At 42.6% G+C, this 26,625-nt stretch overlaps 1 long non-coding RNA gene across 1 annotated transcript; it reads left to right on the top strand.

The window, feature by feature from the left end:
- Positions 1-161: 161 nt before the first annotated feature.
- LOC140264412 (uncharacterized) lies at positions 162-17,134 on the top strand. The gene is made up of 4 exons (XR_011906050.1): positions 162-286; positions 709-802; positions 3,202-3,907; positions 15,861-17,134. It is a non-coding gene; the product is annotated as an uncharacterized lncRNA (long non-coding RNA).
- Positions 17,135-26,625: the final 9,491 nt, after the last annotated feature.

The raw sequence follows: 26,625 nt of genomic DNA, 5'->3' as shown, positions 1-26,625 counted from the left end.
ACGGCGGGGGCGGGGCGAGAGCCGGGCCGGGGCCGTGGGAGGCGGCGGGGAGGGGCGGGGCGCGACGGGAGCGCACACGCTGGGCTGCGGTGGGGGAGGGGCGCGCAGATCGGCCGCCGCCGAGCACGACCGGCCGCCCCTCCCCCGCGACGGCGTGGGGCTGAGAGCGGGAGGCGGCGGCGCAGCCAATCCCGGGCCGGGGGCGTCGTGAGGGACGGGCCGAGAGGCCAATGACGCCCCGCGGGGGGGGGGGGGGCGAGAGAGCGCCGCGGAGGAGTAGGGCGAGGTGGGGGCGGGGGGCGCTGTCTGGGCTCGGGCCGGGGCGGGACGTTGGAAGGAGCGGGGGAGGTTCGCGGGGGGAGCGGGACGCGTTTGCGGGCCGGGCCGTGGTGGGCTGCCTTCTGTCGAGAGTCAGCATCGCTCTGCACGGTGCTCGTGCCAGCAAGACTTGTTTATTTCTGTGATGATCATGGTCATAACGTGCGTCTTCATCATCCTGTGTATCCCTGTCAGCTTGTGTATCCCTGTCAGCTTGTGTATCCCTGCTTATTCTTCTAAACAAGCCTCTGGTATTCTAACATGCGCATTCAGTACATTTCCACTAACAATCCATTGGCTAGAAAGCGAGCAAGTTCCATAACAGAGAGCTTATCTTATGCTGAGATACAAAACACCCCTGTTTATTCAGACCTTCTCTCTCCTTTCCAGGGCCTCGTTATCAGATGGTTGACATTTGGCTAGGCCAAGCTGACCTCTCCATCTCCCACAGCCTTCCGCAGCCGGTAACTGCCGAGAGAGAAGGGTGAGTGGTGAAGGCACTGGAGAGGATGGAGACGGGCCTCATTCTCCTGAAGGAATGCGTCAGTTGCTGACAAATTCAGTCCTGAATGGCAAATGTTTAATTGGACATAAGCAGCTCAAGTTCCTAATTTAATAATGACAGATATTACCTCAAAGTGATGAAAATACTGATCACGAAGTAGGTGTTGGCTGTCTGGCGTGCATGGCAGTGCTGGCTGAGGTCTCCAGTGACCAGTGCATGGAGAGAAACTTGGTGGAAGATCCACAGCCTGCCCCACTGTGCCATGCACAGGCAGCCATACTCAGAGGCCTGTAATACAAGTGTATGTCTAGGTACGTCAGCCCCTGGTACAATAGCACAGCAGTGCTGAAATGCTGTTAACCACAGCAGCTAGTGGTGTACAAATAGGTTGGAAAAGCAGCCAGCAGCTTCATGGTGCATCATACAGTGTTCCCTCCTCTTTGCTAGGTCTCACCAGTGTGCCGATGGGAATGTTTTATGTTTAATTTCCTGCTGTTTGAAAGAGGTGTTTGACAACCCATGGTGTACACAATATGCCACTGTGGCAGTCCTGGAGCCCCAGTTTTACTCAGTCGCTAGGCAGAGCGCTCCGCTGGCAGCAGGGATGGATCTTCCTGCTGCTCACCTTATGCTCCTTAATTGTCTTCTGCTTCTGTGCCCATTTAATCCTAGGCTTCTCTGCTGGACTGCCACCAGCTCAGCTGTATTTTGGTAATGCCTCCTCACTGCAAAATGGACAAAATGCTGTAAAAAGCCAATTTACGTGAGCAACTGATGATGTCAGCTTCGTACCAACCTGTGTCTGACTGTAAGGTTGCACAAAAAGTGAAGAGGCTTTAAATCCTCCTGCTCGCTGAAAGTAATTTTAGTGGTCTTCCATTCAGAATCATTAATTGCTTCATTCAGTTTCTGATGGAGCGTTGGGCAAAAATGTTTAAATTCAGCTGTGAAACATACAGCTGGACATATTTATATAAGCCCACTATGTTTAACAGTACTGTTACTTATTTAAAACCTCTCAGCTGTGTGTGGGAGTTGCACATTCAAGAACTTAATTCGTATCCAGATATAGAAAACAAGTGTGAGTTTCTACTAGGGTAATAATATACACTGATTGTTTCTTTCCTCTTCTATGAATTCTCTCTCCATCTTTTCAGAGCATACAGTCCTCTTCAGGAACTACAGCTGTGCCTGGATTTAAATAATTAAACTGAATTAAATATAACCATCAGAGTTTGTAAAAAATAAAATTGCATACATATTTCACAACATACTAAGTCAGATTTTGTTAAATGAAACAAAAGAAAACGAAACAAAAAACAAAAAACACCGCTTTGTTGTTGTTGTTTAGATAAGGTGCTTTACTTAAGTAACTCTGCTACAGACTAAGGCCAAGGTTGAGAGCTTCAGCTGCTGCTGTTAAAAACAGTGATAGATCTAGAATTTCCCACCATAATACGCTGTACTGGTGTGTTAATAAAGTTACCAATATTTTATCTCACGAACCATTGATCATTCTGATCAAATAACAAATAATCCATCTTTATCATAATATATACGGATGCCTCTCTGTAACTGATGTCCTCCCTCATGAACTCTCCAAGGCACCTGTGTTATACATGACATTATTGTAGCTTTTATTGGTGTGAAATTGTTCTTTGGCAAACTTTGCTGCAAATTGCCCAATGCATTTACCAATGCAGCTGGGTAACAGATGGGTGTGGGAAATTTATAGCAACTATTGTTCCCATGATGGATCTGCCATAGCTGTAACATTAGTTTCAGTGTAAGACACTATTTCACTTACAGATTTAGCCATCAAAAATAAAAGCCTAGCCAAAGATCACTGAAACTATAGATAGCTGGACGTGGCTCCTGAAGACATGTTGCACAGACAAGATACAACTGTCTATGCAAACTAAGAAAATACCAGTAGTTATCCCCGGGATTCAGAAGTGCTATAAATATCAGGACAGTATTTAGATTACAGCTTCAACAGAGTCCCCAGCAACATTAATTCCCAGGGATGTTATCCCAGTTACCCTGTAATTACAGATTAAGTGCACAAAGTATAAAATATAGAGTTACATAATGAGTCCTTCAAGTGATACTCCGCAAGCGATCCCAGTGAAAGTTTAAACAAATTCTTTATACACGACTTGACGTTAGACACAAAGTCCAAAATTCCCTCATTGAAATTTCCGTTTTTGCCTTGGAATAGTAATGTGAGTAAACACTGAGTAAACTAAACTGAAGCTCTCTCTGAATCTGTATCTTTTGAGAGTTCATATGAGCTAAGCAACACATACAAAGTTGCTCAGTGTTTACTGCTGGTTTTCCCCGTTCTTACTAATGTTTGTTACATTTGTGTCTTTCAGCTTTTCTGACTAGACTGAAGGGCCTCCAGAGTAAACACTTCTCATTAAATGCTGAGGTACAGGAACAGTGGATCTTAACTTGGTTGGAATTGGGACTTTTGGACATCATTGCAATGAAAATATTAAAAATTACTGGAAGTCATAATCACCCAAAAGACATAAAGTGACATTGGGTGGTCTCTTTTGTAATTAGTGCATATTGACGTTTTGCCATTTATTTTAGGGATACTTTGTAATTTATATTTGTCCATGATCCCTTCAAAGTTACAAATTCCTTAGTGTATAATGCCTATCTCCTGTATTTTTAGAGACATTAATTAAATCATCTCTGTTCAGTTTAATGTTGAAACAGTGAAAAACTTGCACCAACTAAATAGTGTTGTGCCATGCAAAGAAGTTCTATCTATGCTGGGCCCTATTGTTTTCAAATAGTAAAATATCAAATATAGCAATGAACATAAATGTATTATGTAACTAAGTGTTACAGTATTACGCAAGTAGCAGTAGGAAACCTTTGTAACACCACAACCTGTTTTGTATATACTGTATTCCAGAAATGGTTAGGAATGTTTTAGAGTTATTTTTAAACATTTAATTGTGACTTTTTGTTTGTATTTCTCTTCCTTGGTTACCATGGGTGAGCTCCTGAACTCTGGCTGAGGAGCAGTTGGCATGGTGCTTCGTAAGGAGAAGAAAAGACAAAAAGGTAAAGTTAAGGCACCTTCACACTTCCCTGATTTGGACTGCTTTGCTCCTGGACAGTTTCCTTAGCGCTGACTTTAAGCCATGCAGCCTCTTAGCTTAAGAGCATGTTTTGACAGCTGATGCCCTCACATAAATCCTGCTCTGGTCAAAACAAACAGAAAGGAATAAAAACTGCAGCCATGTCGTGTGAGGACAGGGACCTCTGTGGATTGTTGCCATCAATCCCTCACTCAGAAGCTCCCGCAGAGCTTCTTCTGGCCTTGCTAAAGGCAGAGTTAAACATGAAGTTGTCAAAGGTGTGCTTAAAACGAGCTATTTATATTTTTTGCTATTAACTCCTACCAGCTGCCCTCAGAAAGATTTTTGTATCCAAAAAGTGTCACAATTAATGCTGCTGAGGGCTTTTGTGTCCAGAGACCAGAAATAGCTATTCTATCAGAAGTCAACTGTTCTAGCTCTGTAGTAACTCCATAGTATCTCTCTGGTAGTTAAATTGCTCTTCCAAAGTCTGCTGTGCTGTATCCTGAAGGAAGATGATCATTCCTCTCTCTTTACTGGGAGGAAAGAATTTCTGTGGTAAGTTTGCTTAAAATTAACAATACTGATGTTTTTAAACTAATGAAAACCCATAAAAATTAATTCTGAAGTGCCAAGTTGATGAACATGTAGGGTTGTTTTTGTGGTTTTTTGGCTTTTGTTTTTTTGTTTGTTTGGTTGGTTGGTTGGTTGGTTGGTTGGTTTTATCTGTCCTTAGTTCTCAGGAAAACAATAAAACTAAAGTAAGAATTTAAATGTTTTAAGCCGTGTGTTCCACCTCTTAATTTCCTCCATCAGAAGGACAGATTTTAGGACAAATCTCACCTGGCAGACATCACTAATATGCTACATATCAGTAATGAAGTACTGACTTTCCAGGCCACAAAGGTGAAAAAGTTATGGATCACCTCATTTCCAAACCTACAAACAAGAAAATGCTCTCAGAAACTAGATTTATCAAGTGCTTTGAGAAGAACACTTCAGTCTATAGCTGTAATTATTCCGTAATATGATTACTATAAATAATATACTTAAAATATTGTACTTAGTTAAGCTTAGGTTGAGAAAATGCATAGATGGAATCTAACAAACTAACTGTGCTATTAACAAAAGAGCAGAGACTACAACTGAGCATCATGGCAGCAGCAACTCAACATATTTTCATGACCGTCACATCACGGTGTTGTTGTTAGTGTACACTGGGATTAAGCAGAAGCGCTGCTTTGGGGGGAAGTTGTCCCTTTGAATTTGCACTGAACAAAAAAAATTAGCCTAGCAATAAAAATAGCCTTGTTCTTTACTATTGATGAGACAAATCCACTTAAATCTATACACAGGTGGAACAAAAGCCTTTAGATTCAATGAAAAACATTCAGTATGAACTACAGTTGTTGTAATGAGGCCCTTAGGGCACTGCTTTTCAACCTTATAGTTGCCTGCATAAAGTCTAAATGCATTGTATTTCTCTCCTCCTCCCAGACCCCTTCCATTTTCTGCAAAAGTGGGAGAATAAGTGTACCAATTAAAAGTTTACCTAACTTCTGTGCATTTTAAGACTGTAATTGTGGTGCTCTGGACATTATGCCATGGTACTAGTGAGACATGTTTTGTGGAAGAGGTAATAATCTTTAATTAGAAGGACGGACAGAACTGAAGAAAACAAACAAGCTTTAGGACTTGGCTGACATTCATTGATCAGATCTGACAAGTAGCAAAATCCAAACTAAATACAAGTTAGATGTGATTGTTCTTAGTATAACAAAACATTTTAATCAGTTGAACTGTGGGAGAGAGAACAGTTGCTAACATGGGATGAATCAGCAAGAAACTGGTAAGCTTTAAAAACAGTGTCACAACTGAGCCTACAATTTGCTTATCCGTTGCTGGGAATTTAGTTTGCAGGATCATTTATTGAAAATTATTTGTACATCTCCCATGAGGATCAGTCCTGTGCAAGCAACAGAATTAATTCTTCAAAACTATTCTCTTATGATTCGATGTGTTTTGTCCTCAGTCAGATATCCCTGTAGTTCATTGTAATGAATAATGGTCAATTAGCTTCACACACCTAACTCTCATGAGGGCAGTTGATATGTTTGGTGTAATATATCACATTTTTTAAAGCAGAGAAGCAAGATGCATGGAAATTAATAATTCTTTGGGGCATTGACATCAATTATGTTAAATATGTTGGTATCCATGAATTTTGCATTTGCTGTGCTGGCAAGATTTTGTTTTGATGAGCATTTGTTAGTACAAGGGCAATTTGTTACGGGCTATGAATTCAATACTGGAAGCACTGTTTGAAAAGAGAGGCAGAAAAGAGTACCCTGTAGAATTCTACATGGATGTTTTTTAGTAGATGCTGTAATTACTTAACATTTATATATATATACATATATATGTCAGCATCAAAACATATGGAATATACAACACTGTGAGAGTTTTCGCATCATTAGAATCATGGATGGTATTGTGTTGTCTAATTCAAAAGCACAGCCTGTTTCTTGCGGGGCACTTTTAAAGACTTTTTCCTAGAGTGTTTTTGCATGGTGGCTGATTTTGTGAAGAGTGTGTTGACCTGTGGTTTCCTATACAGGGTAGTTTGCACTGTATTTCTTTTCTTTTTTCATCAGCCATGTTATCTAGAAAGATGACATTCTAGTACAGGAAACACAGTAAATACTGAACTTGCAGTGAAATCAGTGGGGAAGCTCAAGTGATAAAGATGTGTGTATGTTAGATACAGAGTTGGTTTGTTGGTGTAGTTGTCTCAAACACCTTCCCACTAGTAGCAGATGAACAAACTGGCATACTGTTACGGAGGAGGCATTTTAAAATATTTTCAGATTTTGTTTGCCCTATCCTAGTGATTTGTATAGGTCAGCATGAGTGCACGTAACAACCACCTCCACCTAAAAAATCATTGATTTAGGTGTATCATGGTTTTATTAAAGAAGAGAAATGACAGTATACTTTTTCAGTTCTTTCTTTACCATTAGCAAAAAACCTTGAATTAGTCCACTGTAAAACCAGGAGACAATTTGGAAATAAATCCGCTGGAATGAAGGCATTCATAAACTACTTTTTAAGATATTCATGTGTTGAATTACACTGCCCTTGTCAGGCTGTTTAGCATTTTAGATCTGCATAGACATCTCCTAACTCTGAAGTCACCAGGATATGGTCATGTTCTTTTCCTTGCCACATTTACTGTAGGAACTATATTGCTTACAATTCAGCTGTAGATTTATGTTCTGATATAACTACTAATAAGTAGATTTCTGCATACATATGTTCTTATATATACATCAATAGGCTACAGCCTAAATATGAAATATGCTAGATGAGATACGTAATGCAAAAAGTAATGCCTTCTATTTATTTCCACGGAAACTACAACAAACACAGAGAGCACGATGACACTATTGCATAAATTCTCAGCTACAAAACACTATTTTTCAACACAGTAACTACCATTAGACGTTCACTTTCATCAGCAATGGGCATGAGCCTGCACACTGTGCTGATAACTATCTGTGCCAGCTGAGGTGACCCACTGCTGCCACTGCTGAAATGCAGCGCTCACCCCTCATTGTGTTCACATCTACTCTGTGGTCTCCACCGGTGTTCAGTGAGTGTAGATCAGTGTCAGTGGGTGCCGTTTCTGCCACATGGAGGAATTCAATCCTATACCATTGCTTCATATGCACTTCCATGTCAGATGCCTGACTATATTTTGTCATGGAAGGACTTGCTGAAGTCATTTCACTACAGACAGTGAGGAATCTTGAGGCTGAGTGCATATAAGCATTCAGTTGTCCAATCCTACAGACTACTTGTGCCAGAAATCCTGAGAAAAGAATATCAGCAAGTAAGTATTTTTCTGCCTGATTAATACACTGTTAATGTGAAAAGTTACACAGGAGACAGCATTCTTTTCGTTCTCAGGTGAAGGAGTTCGGCTTGCAGTGCTGCTGTGGGCTTTTCACAGTTCTCTGCGCCTAGAATTCAGCTGCACCCCTTCAGACGTCTGAATTCCTGATTACTCTTCTCAGTTGCCTCCATTTGTACTTTTCAGGCAGTGACCATGCCAGAAATTTCAAGATCCAGTTTAAAAATGATATCCCAGCAAATGTAATAGTTCACTCACTCTCAGATGCTCACTGGGAAACACTCCTTATTTCCCTTGCTTCTCCTCCTCCCACACATGGATTTTATCATTCCTCACTTCCCGTCAGCTTGTTGAGTTCCTCAGGGAAAACTCTTGGAAATCTCTGTATTTCAGCAAACGAGTCAAAGCTGTCTTGTCATCACTCATCTGAAGATCATCCTACACTGTTAGAATTAAGTTCCTCAGAAAGCCTTTTCCTCCACCTCACAGGCTTCAGGGGATGGCTTTAGTGCTCTCTGACCATGGTCCTCAGGGTAAACCAGCTTTGAAAATATGAATGCGTTCAGTGAATAGGGTGAAAAACAGGGTTTATGATCTAAATTGGAGTTTCCCCTAGTCTGATCAATATCCTTAACATTACCGTTTTCAGAGTGTATTATTTGTTGTAGTTGTTGTAGTTGAAATCAGTTTTTCAGTTAACTTTCTGAGGTGGTATTAGACAGTTATCCTGAGAAGTCAAATTATGGGATTATAGTGATGCACAAATAAGAGGGACAAACCATTGTTAGCTGTTGATATTTTGAATAACAGAGATTCTCTGGAAAGTTGAAGCTTTTCTTTAGGCAGTAAAAATGGAATTCAAGATGCCAGAACTACTACTTTACAGCTGCCCTTCTTCTCTCCAGCATGGAAAGCCATGCCTTCCCAGCTATTGCTCTTCAGAAGACATTAGATGTCTTTGGTTCCATCCCATACAGAAAACATTCTCTTTATCACTCCCTGTTCAATATGGAAAGCATTTTACTTTTGATAGATCACAATCATCAACATGATGCTATAAAAAATGAGTAAGGTATTTTAAATATGGAAGAATGTTGGACATATTATTTTCAGAAGGCGAACGATCATCTTATTTTTCTTACTTCTTTCTGCCACAATACTCCCCTTCACACACAAATATGCAGACCATTCCATTCCTTTCCTATGAATTCTGTCATCCCATAATAGTTTCCATGAAGAATGAAATCAACTGGAGCGCAGTGCTGAGTTATCTCTTATTCACTGAACTGCAATAAAAAGGGGAGTGTTCAGCCACCACTGAATAATGAAGACCTTTATCTCCCACTGGAACTGAATGTATTAGTTTAGCTCCAGACACTTCAGAGAAGGACTGGCCTATGAAGGATGTATAAACTGGTCCCAGATAAAGAATGCTGCCTTGGGAAAAGGAAAGTAAGTCCAGGCAGGCCATGGTGGAGCAAGCTGGATAGAAGTCCCACACATCCAAACATCATGTAACTGCCCCAGCATTTGTACTGCTTTCCTATGCACAGCATAGACTAGCACATTCCAGTCATGCTGACTGTATATACAGGCTTCTGGAAATGAGGAAAAAAACATACGTTAATTCTCTTGTAACCGAAGGACCAGAACTATGAGCATTGTGGGAGTGACTTCTTAGGCAAGAAATGCAAATAGAGAAATCAATTAAGAAGGCTACAAGGTAGGGAGGAGCTGCTGACACTGAGAAACTTGAGAAGTAATTTTTAATAAGTCATATCTATTGGTGGCTACTGAGGAAATGGATGTGAACTGCTAGTATGCAATAATTTACAGCGGGGAAGAGATGGAGAAGATAGACAACAGTAGATATTATCATACAGAGCAAAAATATATCCAGCGGTCTTCTCAAAGCCTTGGGAGAAAAAGGGAGCAGCTGAAAAAGGAAATTAAAGGAGGCAAACTCATGTTGTAGCATAGAGACTGCAAATAAACAGGCATTCTACAAAATCATTCAGAAGCAAAAGCTGGGAAACGCAATTAAGGTGAACACTATGTGAGGCAGATGCTGCCATGCCCATTTCCACTGGAACGACAGTAATCATACAATCTCCTCATCAATTAGTCTGTGTCTTTAAGATAGATTAAGGTTTTCCCCTTACAGCTTTATTGCAGAGCAGAAGTGTTTGTGTGATGGAAAAGGAGATCAAGATAAATAAAGGAGAGGGAGAAGATATTAAGGCAGTAAAGGAGAGGGAGGTAAACAAATGAAGGGACAGAAAGAAGGGAAGAGTAAGGAGAGAACAGAAGCAATGGAGATAATAACTAGCACATCACTCCAAAAAGAAAACCCTCAGCCTATGCAAATATCCCAGTCCACTTAATGAAATAAATGCATACAAACAAACAAACAAACAAACAGAAAAGTCTTTGAGACTTCTGGCAAAAGATTCAAATGGTATTTCAGTACTTTCCCATTTTTGGCCTGACACTGCTCTATTGGAGCTTTGTTGGAGCCTTGTGGTTGTTTACAGCCACTTGAGGATTAAAGACTGAATATGTATTAGAGATTTCTGAATAAAAGGCTGGAACCCAGGTCCAATAAAAGTATTTTTGCATTTCATTCCACTCGTTTTATGGAAAGTAAAATTCCTAAATACTTCAGTATAGAGCTGTATTTCTTGCTCACAGAAAAGCCATTTACAATGGAGGTTTTAGAAGTCTGCTAATTTATGCCAGTTAATAATTCTCATCACAACTTTAGGAAAAACCAATTGTGCCAGTGGCATAGTGCAGCAACCAAAACCTGTCTAAGTTAATGGCATTTTACTTGGAGTTAGCAAGCTACATTCAGAACACAAATTCCCAGTCAAGTGTCCAGTTTGAAGAATTTAACTGGAATATATTTCAGTGCTTCTCTCATGCTTGAAATTAATTAGCCAGGTGTTCAGTATTACTTCTTTTCCTGAAACTGTAAAGATGAGGCAATTACATGAATCATATGGCACCAACTCTTACTTTTGTGTGTAACTTGCCACTTCTTAGCTTACTGAAGTACTAAACTGTATACACACGTAACAATATTTATTTATTTATTTTATGTTTTGCGCACTTCTTGCATTTATTGTTGCTTGACTAATGAATAATATAATAACTACTTTTAATTTATGTGAGATTTGCTACCTTCATTATTTTTTATTACCATTCACTGTTGTTCATTGTTTTGATGTTTTAAAGAGTGGAAATACTCCGTTCTGTTCAAAAATTTGGCAAATCTCGTTTGCTTTTCACGGAACGTTTTCATAAATTTTGAAGCTGACAGTGTTACACTTCTTTCAAAAAAGAGCATCTTCTTGGAGGCTACTAACTCTGTGCAGCTGGCACAGAATTGTAAAACACATCCACCAGGCATACTCTGCTTTGATACAGTACTGCTGCTTGCTAAACTTTGCTGATAAAAGTATTAAGAGTGGGCAAGTTGTTAAGCAGTTATAGAACAACCTGGAATGGTCTGTATTTGTCCTGTAAGCTTCCCATTTCCATTGGCGGCAATTTACATAATACAAACATAAGTTAAAATGAACTCCTTGTGCTTCTAGGAGAATAATAACACACAGAAATGCTCTCCTGTTTCCTTCTCCCACACTGACATTTTTGCATAGATGTCAACTTTCAGTTACAAAAGCACAAAGTGAAAACAGCAGTGAAAAAATGAGCTCGATGTAATCATACATAAACACAGTCTGTCCCCTTTACTTTTCCAGCAATGTGTCACTGTTATTTCTCACATGAGATGCCCCTTGGTAAAGAAGCACAAGTAGATAATTATATCTACATATTTTTAGAGTGTAGAAAACTATCCTGAATGAAAACACCGTTTCTAAGGATATGAGTGTATGAAATCAATCTGATGTTCATCTGCATGTAGTTAATACTGTTATTTTACAGTAAGAGAAAGTTTTGCATGTGACAAGTGGGCACAGAAAATGTTTGCTGCCTTACCGTAACAGCAGCAGTGCTGTTGGGAAAGTGAAAGAAATGCAGAAGTTTGAAAGCTGCCAGTTCTGGTGAGTGCACACAAACAAAGGTCAGAAATGAACTTTCATTGTATGCCCAAATTTCTATCCCTAAAAATGTGTCCTCAAAAGAAGTTGTAAAAATGCTAGCAGGATCTCATTAAGAAACAGCCATCCATCCCTCCAAACCAGAGAGCTTAACATGGACAAAGTGACTGAACAGACTGCTCTCTGAACAACATAAGCTCATCGAAGACTCACTGATACCCAAAATTGCATTGAAAAGTTTTATCAGTTACGAGGAAGTTCACTACTGTGCATATTACATTAGTCTGCATCTAGAAAACACAAAAACAATATCACTTAAACTATTATTACCTTAGATTTTCATATTAAATACGCAATTTTAAAAGCTTTGCCTTTCATTTCCAGCATGTTAGATCGTTTTTTTCAAAAAAAAGGGTATGCTGGATTTTCTCATTTAAACCATGCTCCCAAGATCCTGAGAGCACCAATTAGTGCCGGGAATTTCCTGCTGACCTAAAATTAAATTAACAATTACAGTAATAAGGGTATGCAATAAATACTGTGAATTTCTAAACCCAATTACTAGTTGGGAAAAGACTGACTCATTTAGATCTGTTACTGAAAATGGGTGTTTGGATTGTAAAGAATCGGTTTTCTTTAGGCTAGAATGGAGAAGGAATGTGCTTTCTTAGTGCAATAAAGCTAAAGATAATACAGTGAATATATAATTACATTTGCTTTGAGTTCTTTCGTATGGTGCATTTTGACTGCAAAACACTGTGTAGTCATTCACAAGTGAAGGTACTGAATGATATGCTGAAAAGAGGTAGAGGCAACCCATTAATTCCATTCCCTTTGTTTGCATTGCTACCCAAGCCCCTGTATTATTTTCTCCAGCAAAATATTTTTCTGGATACGTATTCCATTTGCACAGCTTTTTATGCAAGCAAAACAAAGTGGTAAGTTTTTCACATTGGCTAAAAAATGTGGGCTTATGGTAAGTATGTTAGTGCAACTTAGGTAATATTGTAAGAACAGGAATTCCTCTTTTGATCATCAGAAGAAAGAAAGCAGAACATATACTTACATTTTTGTGTAATTACAAGTAATTAGATTTCATGGGTTATTCAGAAATAAACATCTAGGACACAGGAAAGCAGGTTTCAAAATTACAATAAACAGACACTGTTCTCTTCCAAATCTAAAGTCCGTACAGTGCTCTTACAAATGAGGTAAGGAATAGAACAACAATGCTGAGGCATTACCACACATTTAAAAGATATGCCAGAATATTTTTCTCAATCATAAAGATCCACCAAATTACTAAAAGTTCACATGCAAATTAAAGTTAATATTTATTGGCTTAAAAAAAAAACCCCTCATAATTCTTTGCTGCTTCAGTGAGCATTCAGTTCAGAAGGGACTGGAGCACTAAGGTAGAAGGGTCACCATTGCTTTTATTGGCCATTGTGCATCAAGAATTGTGGGGTTTTTGTTTTGTTTTGTTTTGTTTTGTTTTGTTTTGTTTTCCCAAGCTGTTTTTCTGTGCATTCCACCATTATCTACAACAGTGATGCTGCACTTGGCCTCCAGAAGGAAACAGCAGATTTTGCAGAGGTCTTAGAAACCATACTAAAGACAAATACCCACAATCACATACATAGCTGTGAAATTAGTCACCATGCAAAACAATAAAAGTCCCAGATAGTTTATTACCACGATTACAGTTTCCCTGCATTCCAAACCTGATTTTTTCTGATCTCTGAAGTATTGGTGCATTCTGCTGGCTTTGAGGAGAAAAGGACTTTGAGGGAGGTGTGAGCACAGAGTCGTGAAACAGCCATCAGTCAACCAGAGCAGCCTGCACATAATTAATGTGGGCTAAACTGAAGTGCCTGAAAGTTTTTCTTGTGCTCACTGAACTCCTGGGCATGTAGGGGTTTTACTTCTCTAAAATACTCCCAGGGAGGAAGCGAATTTCCTACAGTCAAACAGGTGAATATGTATTTTTAAGCTATTTATAATACTCCTGGCTGCTGTTCACTAACCTCAGTTTCAAGATGCTCTTGCTGTAGGAGTTTATTGAAATAAATATTTTGTTTCCATGTACCAGAGAATTTCAGAAACGTGTTTAACTTATTTTAATCTAATAGCTAATAACAACAGCTTGTGAAATTTCCTGGGAGCTTTGACTCTGGCATATGTGTTCAGCTTCAGAAGTCTTCCCTTTTAAATCACTTATATCTTTAAAATAAGTATGGATCTTGTCATCAGAGTTCATGTGTAATTTTCCAAACAGAGAGAATTTAACAAGTGGACTGCAAATAAAAAAAGTCTGACATTAAGGCATGTTTAGACCAAAATACAATATAGAATTGTCAGACAAATATGCAGGGTAATTTAAGATTCAGCATTAATACCATGTACAACAATGATTTGGAAAAGAAAAAAAAGGAATCTTGTGCCAACAGTTTATGCAGTCATGCAGAATCAAAGCCTCTCCACGCAAATAGTTCTGGAATGAGCATAATGAGACAAGGCTTTAAAGGTATATATGCTCTATCAAAATGCTGGCAAAAAGCTTGGCTATGACAGCACAATCTGGATAGGTTCTTCCCTGTAGCCTCCCAGATTTCAAAGCTAAAGCTCCCTGTGAAAATGAAGGGAGCTTTTCCAGCCCCCGGTGCAGACAGGGTTTATGCACAGTGCACTGCTGGGACAGAGCGGGCATTGGGCCTATGCCAGGCTGCTGGGCTCACCCATCCCTGATCAAGGCCAGGGCTGCAGCACACCAAAAGGGCAAAGTCTGCTCCTAATTTCAACCTTTGATGAACATCATCATCATCATCAATTTAACATCTTTATTAATGATCTTGATGAGGGGATTGAGTGCACCCTCTGTAAGTTTGCAGATGACACCAAGTTGGGAGGGAGTGTTGATCTGCCTGAGGGGAGAAGGGCACTACTGAGGGACCTGGATAGACTGGATCGATGGTCCAAGGTAAACTGTATGAGTTTCAATAGCACCAAGTGTCAGATCCTGCATTTTGTGGTGCTGGATCAGGTCCAAAGAAGGGCAACGAGGCTTGTGAAGGGCTTGGAGAATATGCCTTATGATGAGAGACTGAGGGAACTGGGGCTGTTTAGTCTGGGGAGAAGGAGGCTTAAGGGGAGACCTTAATGATCTCTTCCAGTATCTGAAAGGTGCTTACAGCAAGAGCGGGGTTGGTCTCTTCTCTCTGGTGACAGGTGACAGGATGAGGGGAAATGGCCTCAGATTGGGCCAGTGTAAGTTTAGGTTGGCTGTCAGGAAAAACTTCTCTACTGAAAGGGTTGCTAAGCACTGGAATAGGATGCCCCGGGAAGGTGGCTGAGTCACCATCCTGGAATGTATTTAAAAACCGTTTGGATGTGATGCTCAGGGACATGATTTAGCAGAGGGTTGTTAGAGTTAGGGTACTATGGTTAGGTTGTGGTTGGACTTGATCTTTAAGGTCTTTTCCAATCTGAGTAATTCTATGATTCTATATCATAAAGGCAAATGATGAACACTGGGAAAAGAACAATGGAATATTACAGTGCAAAAGTGAGTTCAAACACCTGAAAATGTATTGCTTTGGGAAAGTGAGAATTCCTTACTCTGGAAAGATGATAACACAACATGGGAGTTGGCCATCCATTAGCAGTACAGCACTGATTTCCCTCATCCTCACTATCTGCTCTAAATAAATGAAAGTCATTCTAATCAGCTCAGTGACCCAGACTGAGCACTACAGAGAGGAGGGAGGGTGGATTAGTCTCACTACTTAATTTCACCAGATTGAAAGTATGTTCTTTTTCAATGTGACAAATACTGATGAGAGTGCAGACCCAGCTGGATAAATGCATTCAAGATGGTCTTTCCACAGCTCATGTTCTCAGCACATGAGTTTCAAGCAAACTTCTTACAATTAGGTCATTTTTGTCTCCTCTCTCCCTAGGGCTGTGCTCTGCAGTGCAGCAGCTCCTGGACACAGCCCCTGTTGTACCTAGGAAACCCTGGAGCAGAAATGGAGTGCTCTGGGGCCAGGCCTGCAGAAGCCTCCTGTGAGGCAGGAGGAGTGGGCCCACACCGCATTTAAACCCCACACAGGCAGCTCTTCCACAGCATGAGCCCCATGTGAGCACACCCCCAGCCACAGCAACAGGGGACAGGTGCCACCAAGGGCACGGAGGCAGGCGTGGCAGGACGCGTGCCCCCACACCAGGAGAGCATGCTGCCACATGAAGCTGACAGATACATGTGTCATGCTGCGAGGACAGGAAGGTGCAGCGTGGGCCCCTGGCAGCCCTGGCAGCAATGTGATCGTGCTGAGATACAGCCACGGCCTGATCAAAATGGTTGGGAAGGAGCCATGCAGAGGTTCATCCCTACAGTCATCCTGAGGCCTGCTCAAAGACGTGCACATGCTGTGACTTGTCCATTACACCAGCAAGAACCTGGTATCTGAGCAGCCACTCTGCTGCTCCCTTCTCAGCAGGCCCTAAAAACTACCAGGGCTGTCAGTCTGCATGGGATCGCTGTGAGGAAAGGAGCGGGCCTGTTGGGAGGGGCAGTGAAGCGGAAGGTGCCAGGGAGGGCCTGTGCTGGGATTCTGTGGGAGATCAGCTTCACTCCGTGCTGGGCTTTGGATGTCATTGCCAGAGATGTGTTTTAAACACAGTACTTGTCTGTGACCTTTCCTTTACACAACACAATTAATTATTTTGACCCATCATCGAATGCTGTTTGTGTCTAAAGCAATCCTTCACACAGGCAGGCCCATAAACATCAGGAAGAGTCTGTATGGTAATCCTGAGGTGCCCGTGCCAGGAACCACTCTGCAGCACTCTGTGTGCCCAGAAACTCACCCACTGGAAGCCTTCCCTGCAGGTGATCCACCCACTCTGCTCCACGGCACCCAGAACACCAGCAGGGCTGGTGTCAGGGCACACCACTTTGCTGAACTGCTCAGTGTGGCACGGGTGTGTGAGTACCAGGATGTCTGCTCCACTGTGGAACAAGTTACGCCAATTATGAAAGCATCCATGATGTCACGGAAGCTATTAAAAATAAGACATGTCAGGCGCATAACTTTCAAACTGCCTCACATTTGACTTGTGGTTTTATCGGTATAGCCATAGTAGCACTACACTTTATCATTGGAGTTTTTTTTGTTTGTTTTGTTTTTTAATGTATTTATTTTTTAATAAATGTACATGCAGTGTAAATCCTACATGTTTTACAGTCCCCAAAAAACTCGGTGTAATTTAGCTGGGGAGCAGGGCTGCTATTACCAGAATCTCTCTCAATCTTGTTTTTGGAGTGAAAGGATAATCTTGTTAATTCATGATTGAGGATTTAGCTGCTCTGAACTCCGTATCCCAGTCTGGCACAGACCATTTGTGACAGGAAACCAGTAAATCCCTCTTGCTCTGAGCTGTAGGCAGTCCGGGACAGGAGCCTCCCTCATTCTGTACTGGTAGTGCAGCAGCACTCCCTGCACCGCTGCGGTACAAATAACAGATACTGGAGTGTTAGAGGAAGCTGTCAGAGTTGTTGAACTCTTCTTGGTCTCATGCCAGCGCCTGATGAGACGCTGCAGGAAACGTGACGGACAGAAGCAGCACAGTCACCCAGCACAGGGCTCGGTGGTGGCAGCAAGCCAAGGCCAACACTCAGGTCGCCAGGGTGGCTGGGCTGTCCCATGGTGCTGCAGTAGTGCAGGGCTGTCCTCGGGGCACAGAAACAGGAGGAGTCGGAGTCTTCCAGAGCTGCAGACATCAAAGCAGCCACACTGCTCCCCTCCTCCCTTCCGAAGACCAGAGGCAAACCACAAACTGCATACACCTAGCCAGAAAATGAGACAAGATAACCAGACAAAAAGGCAACTCAGCTTGATAAACCGGATAAGTTTCCCCACTTGCAGACTCGTGACATCTAAACATTATGTCAATATCTAACTGGCGGAGCTGCAGAAAGGCTCATCTTCTCTCTCCTTGGCCATTCAGAACCTGCCTGGCAGAGCCTATGCGTGGGCACTGTCAGCCATCCGCCACCCAAAGCCTTTAATGATGCACTTCATTGCTCAGAGGTGGCTGAGAGCACAACATGGCTGTGTTTGGCTGTTTTCTTCCCTGTACACCAGCCTCAGGCCTGTGAGAAAGAAATATTCAGCCAGTTTCAGCCTGCCAATTAGAACAGGTGGTTGCACAGCTTCCTCTAAAAGGTACAAAAAGCCGTGCACTCAGGGAGGCAAAAAGGGAATAAACAAAATCCTGCAGGAACACACTCAAGGGCAAGAGCAGCTCTCAGGTGAATGGCTCTGTCATCATACAATGCAGCTCCCGGGCCTCACTGCTAAGGCTACAAATGAAGGCAAATACAAACAGGGGAACTATGTTCCACTGGGTCATGAGCTGCAGCTTGGGCAGAGTGGGATCTTGCTGGTTTGTGGTCAGTCCTGACAGCACTCATTGGCTTGTTTCTGCGGAGGAAACTTTCACACCAGTGCCAGAATAAGGAAATGGTTCTGTGAAGTGCTGAAGTTTGCATCACGTGCTGCAAAGAGGTCCTGTCTTCTCCCATCCCCCAGCATACCAGCTTCTCCCTGTCAGTAAGTGGGTCCTTGTTCACTTTTCACACTGTTTGCTCTCCAGTCCCTCCTGCAACTCCTTTCCTTCAGCTTCCCCTACTGCTGCTAAGCAAGAGTTCTGCTTTCAGACAGAGACCCAGAGCTGAGTCAGCCCGATCACTGATCACTACACACACATTTCAGGTGTCAGACAGACTAGATTAGCCATCCCCTTCTCCCACACAGCTGACTGCATGCTTGTTTTGTCAGATACTGCACCTTCAGACAGCAGCTGTGTTCCTGCTTTGCAGGGGGCAATTGAAGATGAGTACATTGTTGTACAGACAAGATCTTTCAGTTTCTCAGTTTCAGGTCAGTTTTGTGTCTGTTTGTGTGTGTGCACGCGTGTGTGTAACCATCCTTGACTCCACTATGTCTTTATGTAGGCACTTTTATGCGTGCTATCCCTGGGTTACCTTGGGTACTGGATCCAAAGCTCTGCTAAATATTTCTGTGAGGGAAACTTGGATGACAGCCATCTCTGTGAGGATGTGAAACAACATCATGTGCCCTCATTTACCCTTGTTTTCCTGTGGAGATCTTTCTGAGTTTTTGGGAGATGGAGATCAGGCTGTAAAGCTGCCCTGCTCAGAGGAGCCTTGTTGTCTTTGCAGTTGTGCACATTTATGAAGGATCAGCATTCACATGTCTAGAACCCTCCTCTGCTCTCACGGAGCTCCTCCTGAGCTGGAGCATGTGTCAGACAGACAGACATCCCCCTGCTTGGCAGAGCACCCAGTGTGCAGCCACACAGCGACACACGAGTGCCACCACATCTCCTCGGCGTGTGCACATGGATGTCAGCAAAACGAGAAACAAAATGAGGACAAGGGGGATTGCACAAGATGTCTTAGCCCAGTGCTGCTGTCTCCACACACACACCCCATCAAACTCTGGTACTTAGTAATGTCTTAGTCAGAGGAAGGTGCCAAGGAAAGCAGGCTGCACAGCACCAACATCCTGAGAGCACGGGTATGACCCTCCCTGCCCTACTGCAGGGTTAAGTATTTCTGGTTGTTAATATTTCCAGAGTGTTGAGAAAGGAATCAGTTACAGGATCCCTACAGCCCCTTTTCACTGTGATACAGAATTTTTAACACACTCCATATAAACATCCCTGTCTACAGAGACAGAACGTTTTACTCTCACTGTTGGTGTGCTCCTGTTGGAGCTTGTTGTGAGCTCTGAAACTCACTCAGGCAGCAAGGAGGTGCCCAACTGCTTTCTCTCATTCACTACTCCAGAACTTGCAGTGCAGTGTGCAGCAGTGGCAGGAGGAGCACTGGTTTTGCCTGGCACCTGGGTAACAAGTCTCCACATTTGAACCATTTCATCTTTATAAGGAAAATGTAAAAGATTGGTATTTACAGTATGTGGGAAAAAGCACTGTTGAGCACAAGTACGTTAACTACCTTGGAAATTGCTGCAGCCAGGACAAGTTGAACACGGGCTGCAGGTCACTACAAAGCAGCCCGAGCACGGTCTGTTTACCATTTCAGACACACTTGAGGCACTGGTGGGAATTTCTTTTTCCAAGTTCACCCAGCAGGCAGGGTCTGAGAGCCAGGAAGTGGCAGGGCTGTTGTTCTCAGCCCAAGAGGCAGCAGAAAAGCAGTTGCTGAGTCAGACAGGGCACCCCTGAGGGCTCTGGCTGCAGACCAGCCTGCAGGACCTGCCAGTGCACCTACCCACAGAAGTGATATTTTAGGAAAGAACGTGCAGCTCACAAAGAGATTTGTATTTCTCTGATAGCTTTTTGATATTTTAAGTTTCAATTGCAACAAAGAAACATCTTGAGTGTTGTAAAATCTGGAAGCACTTGGAATACCAGCTCCCCACCCTCCGCCCAGGGCTCTGCGGCATGCCGCTGTACCTGCTGCCGTCACCATGGCAATGGGTACTGGCAAAAGCGGGATAAAGGCTTTACAGTAATTACCAACATAATTAGTATGTTCACCTCTCAGGAGATTAGCTCTCCTCTGAGCCCCCAGATGGTGAAACTGTCCAGTTCGAACTCAGCAATACAGCAGCAGGCATCCAGAGGGGCGCTGGTTCAGACATCAGCATGGGGATGGCACACAGAAGGGAAGCACTTTTGGAGAGGTGGAGCAGTGGATTCCTGCTGCCTTCTTCCCCCGTCGCTAACAAGAAGCTCCCCCTCTCTGCCATGAATTGCTGCTCCAGTTTCACTCCTGAGCTTCTAAGAGCCAGAAGAAAGGGCACAAACATGGAGCCTGGGGGTGGCTCCATGAAAGTTTGCAGAGGGAACCAAGGGGAGGTGGGGGGGGGGGAGGGGGGGGGGGGGAGGGAAGAGAAGTCATTAGAACAACAGGTCTCAAGATACCAGAGAGGAAGAAATCTCAACAGACACGTTCACTGCCGCTGCACAGCAGCCACTCTGGGCGCACCACTGCTTTCCTTCTTTGTACAAAATGCACAAGACAACAGAACTCCCTCTGTGCCCACCAGGACCACCTGCTTGCAGGAAGTGCGTGGGAGCATACAGCAATCTGCAGCAGTTCCTACAGACATCCCAAAGCCACCACAGGTTTCCTCACCTACAGAGAAGGGGATCTGAATTCCTGCTGTATGATTTCACATCTATCTGAAGCACAACAGTCTGCTTGTCTTTTGGCTGTACCGAGCTCACCTTCAGTGTCCAGTGAAGTGTTGGTTGCATCATTATTACTGCTTTCAACAGCACTAATGTTCAGACAGATACAGACCGGAAGGTTCTGCCACGGATAGGGAGCAGAAAGGTGCACCTTCAAAAGAAACAAATGGGCTTTCTGAGGAAAGTTTGGGGAAAACTGTATGCGTAATTTTGTAATAGAGTTCTTGGCTCTCCAGTGGATCTTAACAATATGAATACATACCAAAGCATCCAGCCAAACTAAAGCTGTGTTCCTGGGGGTGTCTTTGCTGTACATGAGGGGTCCTGCCCTGCACCATCAGCTCCTGTTTGCCTACCCACCCCAGGGCATTTCCTTGCTCACAGAGCCCATCAGAGCACAGCAGAGCAAACAAGGCTCCTTTGCACCTCTCACCTCACTTCAATAGCCAGCAGGATTCACAGCATGGGGCGGTCTTTCACTGTCACCCAAATACCAGGTCATTACTTCAAGCCATGCATCACTGTTGTTCTGCTTTTTCTAATGCACTGGAATTTTCAGGACATCTTACAGTGACAAGCAATGCTCTGGGGTGAAGTAGAACATCGGTCCTCTTGTTCTGCACAGGAATTTCTCTTTGAGACTCCAGAACCCAAAGGGCTTGTTGTATTCATTCCTGCTGTTATCTGTCGTAGAAATATTGTTGGGATGAAAGATTATATCATCCAGATGCATCTCTCATCATCCATCTCCATGTCTATTGCCGTTATGTGCTTTCAAATCAACGTGAGGTTTAGGCCAAGTTCTGCTACAAGGAAAAGTCGGCAGTGGGTGGAACGTTTCTCTGCCTTCTGATAGAGCCCCTGGGCCATGTGCACACTGGAGACATTCACGTTTTGTCACGGCTCACTGCAGGGAAGGCCCGAGGGGTTTTCCCACAGGAGTCAGCAACAGCGAGCACAGGAAGACCATTCCAACCAAGTGCTGAAGTGAATGGCCTTGCCAGCTGTGGCTGCTGGGGATGGTTCTGCTCTTGCACATGGTTTGGGTAACTTTCAAAATGGCTCTCAGAAAACCCCTAGATTCCTGAACATCCTGCACAGCTCTCCCTGCCCAGGGAAATACAGTGGCCAAGTTTCCCAGCAACAGCTCCACGTCGAAGTCATCTGCCAAATTTCCTCACTATCTAGTTTCAATAAGTTAAATATATACTAAAAAACTCACCAATGTTTGCATTAACCAAGTAACCATCTTAAGCAATAAGAGAGGCACAGCTGTGCTGTGTTTTGTAGGCCAGCGGAGCACATCAGACTGAGTTCCAAGGCAAGCACTCAAAGAATTAGGAGGTGCTATAATTAAGGTACGTAAGGTTAGGAGGCACATAATTACATTCAACCATAATTACACCCACTGGTGCATGTGCTTTATGGTATAGTCTTCAATTACATGACCACCTCCTTTCTTCTTTTCCCTATGGGATCTCTGCCCGTGTCAGGGCCGTCTCCATGGCACAGTGCTGCAGTGCTGCCCAAGCTGCCATTAAACACTCTGCTGGGACACTGCAGCGTCCTTGCTGCACTCTGCCCAGGACACGTAACTTCCACCCCAGTCACTTAAAAGTTCTCAGCACCAACACATGCATGAAGCGTGACAGAACAAAAGACTCCTACTGAGAGACAGTAAATAATAGATACCTTAATACTGAAAAAGTGAGCTGTTTTTAGTTTAGATGCACCTGGTAAATTTCCACGTCTGCACTCAAGAGCAGAATGGAGCCCTCTTACACTCATCACATGTCAGCACCATGAGGAAATATTTACACTGCGAGCAGCTCATAGCAATCTTTCATAATTGCTGCTTGTTAACATCTCCCCGCTTTTGAGGCATGGTAGAATCATAGTTTCAGTGATACTTCTGAAATAACAACTGCAGTAGCAATACAGAAATTTAGCTTTTAATGGCCATAAACCATCTGTCTGAAATGAGTGTAAATAATTCACACAGCAGTTACGGTGGGGGTACCAAAATGAAATCCCAAAACACAAGCTGACCTAAGTTTGATTTTTAAAGGATATCATTAAAATATGCACCAATGTATCACATAAAAACAGAGTCCTAATTGTGGAGTTTGGCCCCTTATACAGGTATACTTGAAAATTCAGAGTTAGGCTGCGGTTGGACTTGATGATCTTCAAGGTCTTTTCCAACCTGAGTAATTCTATGATTCTATGATTCTATGATTCTAAATACAGAGATCTTGTTTTGGTTTACTTAGCAGTCTGAAATCTGAAGAAATTAAATTCAAAGCATACATGTTCCTCAGACAAATATGCTGTATGCAGCATGGCTAGAGACTTACTGAGAGCGTCCAACAAAGAACAGACCACAGGTTTCAGAAGTAACTTGCTGTGACCACCTCAGGAAAACAATCCATAAAACAACTCAGTGAGTGCAGCCTCCATGCAGCGTGCCATTCAGCATGGCATTCCTGCCCAGCACCAGGAGTTCCATGAGTTCCACCAATATAACCTCAGCAAGAGTGCTGGCAGCAGGAATGGAACAGCTTCTGCCTTCCCTTAATCACACTGGATGGCCCAGATCTGTTATGGCTCGGTGCCCCTGGAACAACTGGAGAAGTTTATCTGATGTATCACATTGCGCCAGGATAAATAAGATTAAAGATCTTATATATCTGGAAACAAAACAAGCCTTTCAGTGAAGTCCCTTTCTCCGCCTTCCCTTAGCAGTACATTATTTTTAACTTCCATCTCCTGTAAATGTCCTGCCTTTAAACACACATCACCTCAACTTCTTATACAAATACCTCATATTCTTCATACGGCTGGAGATACCGTTTCATGTTTCCACTTTTAAAAGTTTAAAACATCATATCAGATTTTACTGACAGCAAAGGACTAACTCTGCAGTTGCGGAGCACAGTCACCTTCCTGTTTACTCCTCTAATTACCATGCACTCAGTGTCATTCTACTTTTAGTTTCAACATGTCTTGCAATGAAGTACACATTGTTGTCATTTGGTAAGCTGTTTTCCTGCCCTTGGCACTAAATACAATGCTCCTTTCTTAGTCTGATGTCTATATCTGCATCCGTGAGCCTGACATCCTTGTATCCATATCTACAAACGTTACAGGCAGAGGAGAAACCACACTGATACCTACTGCTTTTTCTTTGCAGTAGCCTTGTCAGTAGTTCCTCTGACCAATAATTGTTGGCTCCGGCTTTGTTGTGTTGTGTTGTGGGTTTGCTTCTGGGAGACAGCTGTAACTTCATTCAGTCTGAGAGCATACAATTGCATGGAGTAATTGCCTCGATAGTTTCCACAGCTGAGGAAGAGCATCTGTGTGCCTTTCAGGCTCATGTATTACAGCACTTTCCACAGTAAGAGATGTCAGGTGTAATTCAGAAACCCGAGGCAGTACGAATACATGTCAATTAAATAACAAAAAGGACAACATCCATTTGGTGCTTATCCCAAACACAGTGTTTTCTCCTTTTAAAGTTGACCACTAAGTTACCTTAGAAAGCTTTTAAATATTTGACGACCCTCACAGTCCATCTTGTGAATGCAAGCTGACTGGGCAGCTCACAGTAACACTGCGTAACACAGCTCCGCCAGCTGAGCTGTATCAGCAAACCTCAGCCCATGACTCACTCCGTATGATAGTTACCTGAAAACATCTTACGCGTAATACACGAAAATTTAACCCTAAATCCTTCTGTTTTATAAAAGCTCTGCTTTTTAAGGGAAGGAATGCTTACGTAAGCACTCCAATAATAATAATAATAATAATAAAGGAGCAGCTTTCTTCATTTTCTACTATGAATTCCTAGTGAGTTTTTCAACAGGTTGCACCACTGACCAAAATGTAAATGATAAAAAAGACATCAGATGAAGGAGATGCTGTAAAACAAAACATAAAACAAAAAGCTCTTTCTGTTCAAATCCGGAACTTCAATTAAAAACATGCCAACATTACAAATGCTAAAACATTTCAATCAGTACCAGCTCTTAATTATCTTAACAGGAAACTCTTTCTCCATCTATTTTTATAAATCATAATCATACACTTAGAAATGACTCTCTACATGCAGTAAATTATAGGTTGGGCTCATAGACCTGCCTGCAATTTAGGCGTCCCAATGCTTCCTTTTATAATAACCAGTTTTTAACTGCTTTTAAATTTGCCAGATTATAACAGTTTGGCCTGAAAATCTCCATGTTGAACATATACCACGGGCTGCTTTTGGGGAAGAAAACTTCACCTAAATTCTTCTGTCTGTTTAAAATATATGTAATAACTTGACCCGGTTTTGTATTTCAGTAATTGAAAACATTTGGCACCTGTGCTGTAGGGCACAGATTTAATATTTGGCAGATAATTTTTGTTTTGAAATATCCTTTTTGTTATCCCTAAGAAAATACACCTACTGATCCAGATGATATACCTACAAGAACACGCAGTCCAGTACCATTTCTGACAATTCAGAACAATTTAGTAACAGCCTACTTTAACATTCCTTAGACCCCTTGAAATGCCAAATCTCCCACAACCCCTACAGCGGCCTCAACTGCAAATGAAACATTCACTCCCAGGCAGGGCTCCCCCAGGCCACAGCCGCAGGGCATGAGCTGGGCAGTCCGTAATAGCAGCTGGAAACTGACTCAGGCTGCAGCGAGATGGAGCAGCAGGACTGCAGCAGAACGGTCCCTCCTGCCTCAGTGACCGACCCCAGCAAGAGATAAGGTGCTGGGAGGGAGGGAGTCTGACACCGAGGGAACAAACTGAGGGCGCAGACTGAGCAACTTTTCTATATTTTAGACTGTAAAGATAAATCGGTGTAGTAGAAAAGATTATCTACATAGTATTTCATTATTTTCTTTATGTTTTTAATGGACTGTGCACACACAATTAAAAACTGAATGTACTTTGAGCCCTGGAACTCAATCGTTGTGTCCCTGTGAGATGTGTTTGGACCAGGTGTTATTTCTCTCCAAGTCAGGGACTTTTTTTCCCTCAGAAGTGACATTCTATCAGAGGTAACTGCATCAGCACCTAAACTCTGTCAGACTTCGGCATTAACTTCTCTTCTGCTCAGCAGAAAGGCCGCCAGCAATCCTCACCTATCAGATTCTTCGCTGTAAGAAAACTAAGTGCCAAAAGCAATGAATTACAAGGCTCAGAAATCAAGGCTCTTTAATCAGCAAAGCATTTGCACAACTCATGCTCCAGTCAGGGGTGGGCTGGAGATCGGGCAGGGGTGTGTTGAGCGAAGCAGAGGGTGTGCAAAGTAAATAATTCTCTTCACAGAAATTTGTCTTGGGCCTTTTCAGTCACCAGAACTGTATCATTAGTCAACAAAAAATCTGACATACCTCTTCGATGTGCACCTTCTCCAGGTATGATTTTTTATATATATTTAAAGGGATACTGTTATCTGTTTTAGAAACTGCTTTAAAA

Source organism: Excalfactoria chinensis, chromosome Z (genome assembly GCF_039878825.1).
Source record: "Excalfactoria chinensis isolate bCotChi1 chromosome Z, bCotChi1.hap2, whole genome shotgun sequence".
Classification (NCBI taxonomy): Eukaryota; Metazoa; Chordata; class Aves; order Galliformes; family Phasianidae; genus Excalfactoria; species Excalfactoria chinensis.
The sequence above is the reverse complement of the archived record's forward strand: the minus strand, read 5'-3'. Positions and strand labels throughout refer to the sequence as shown.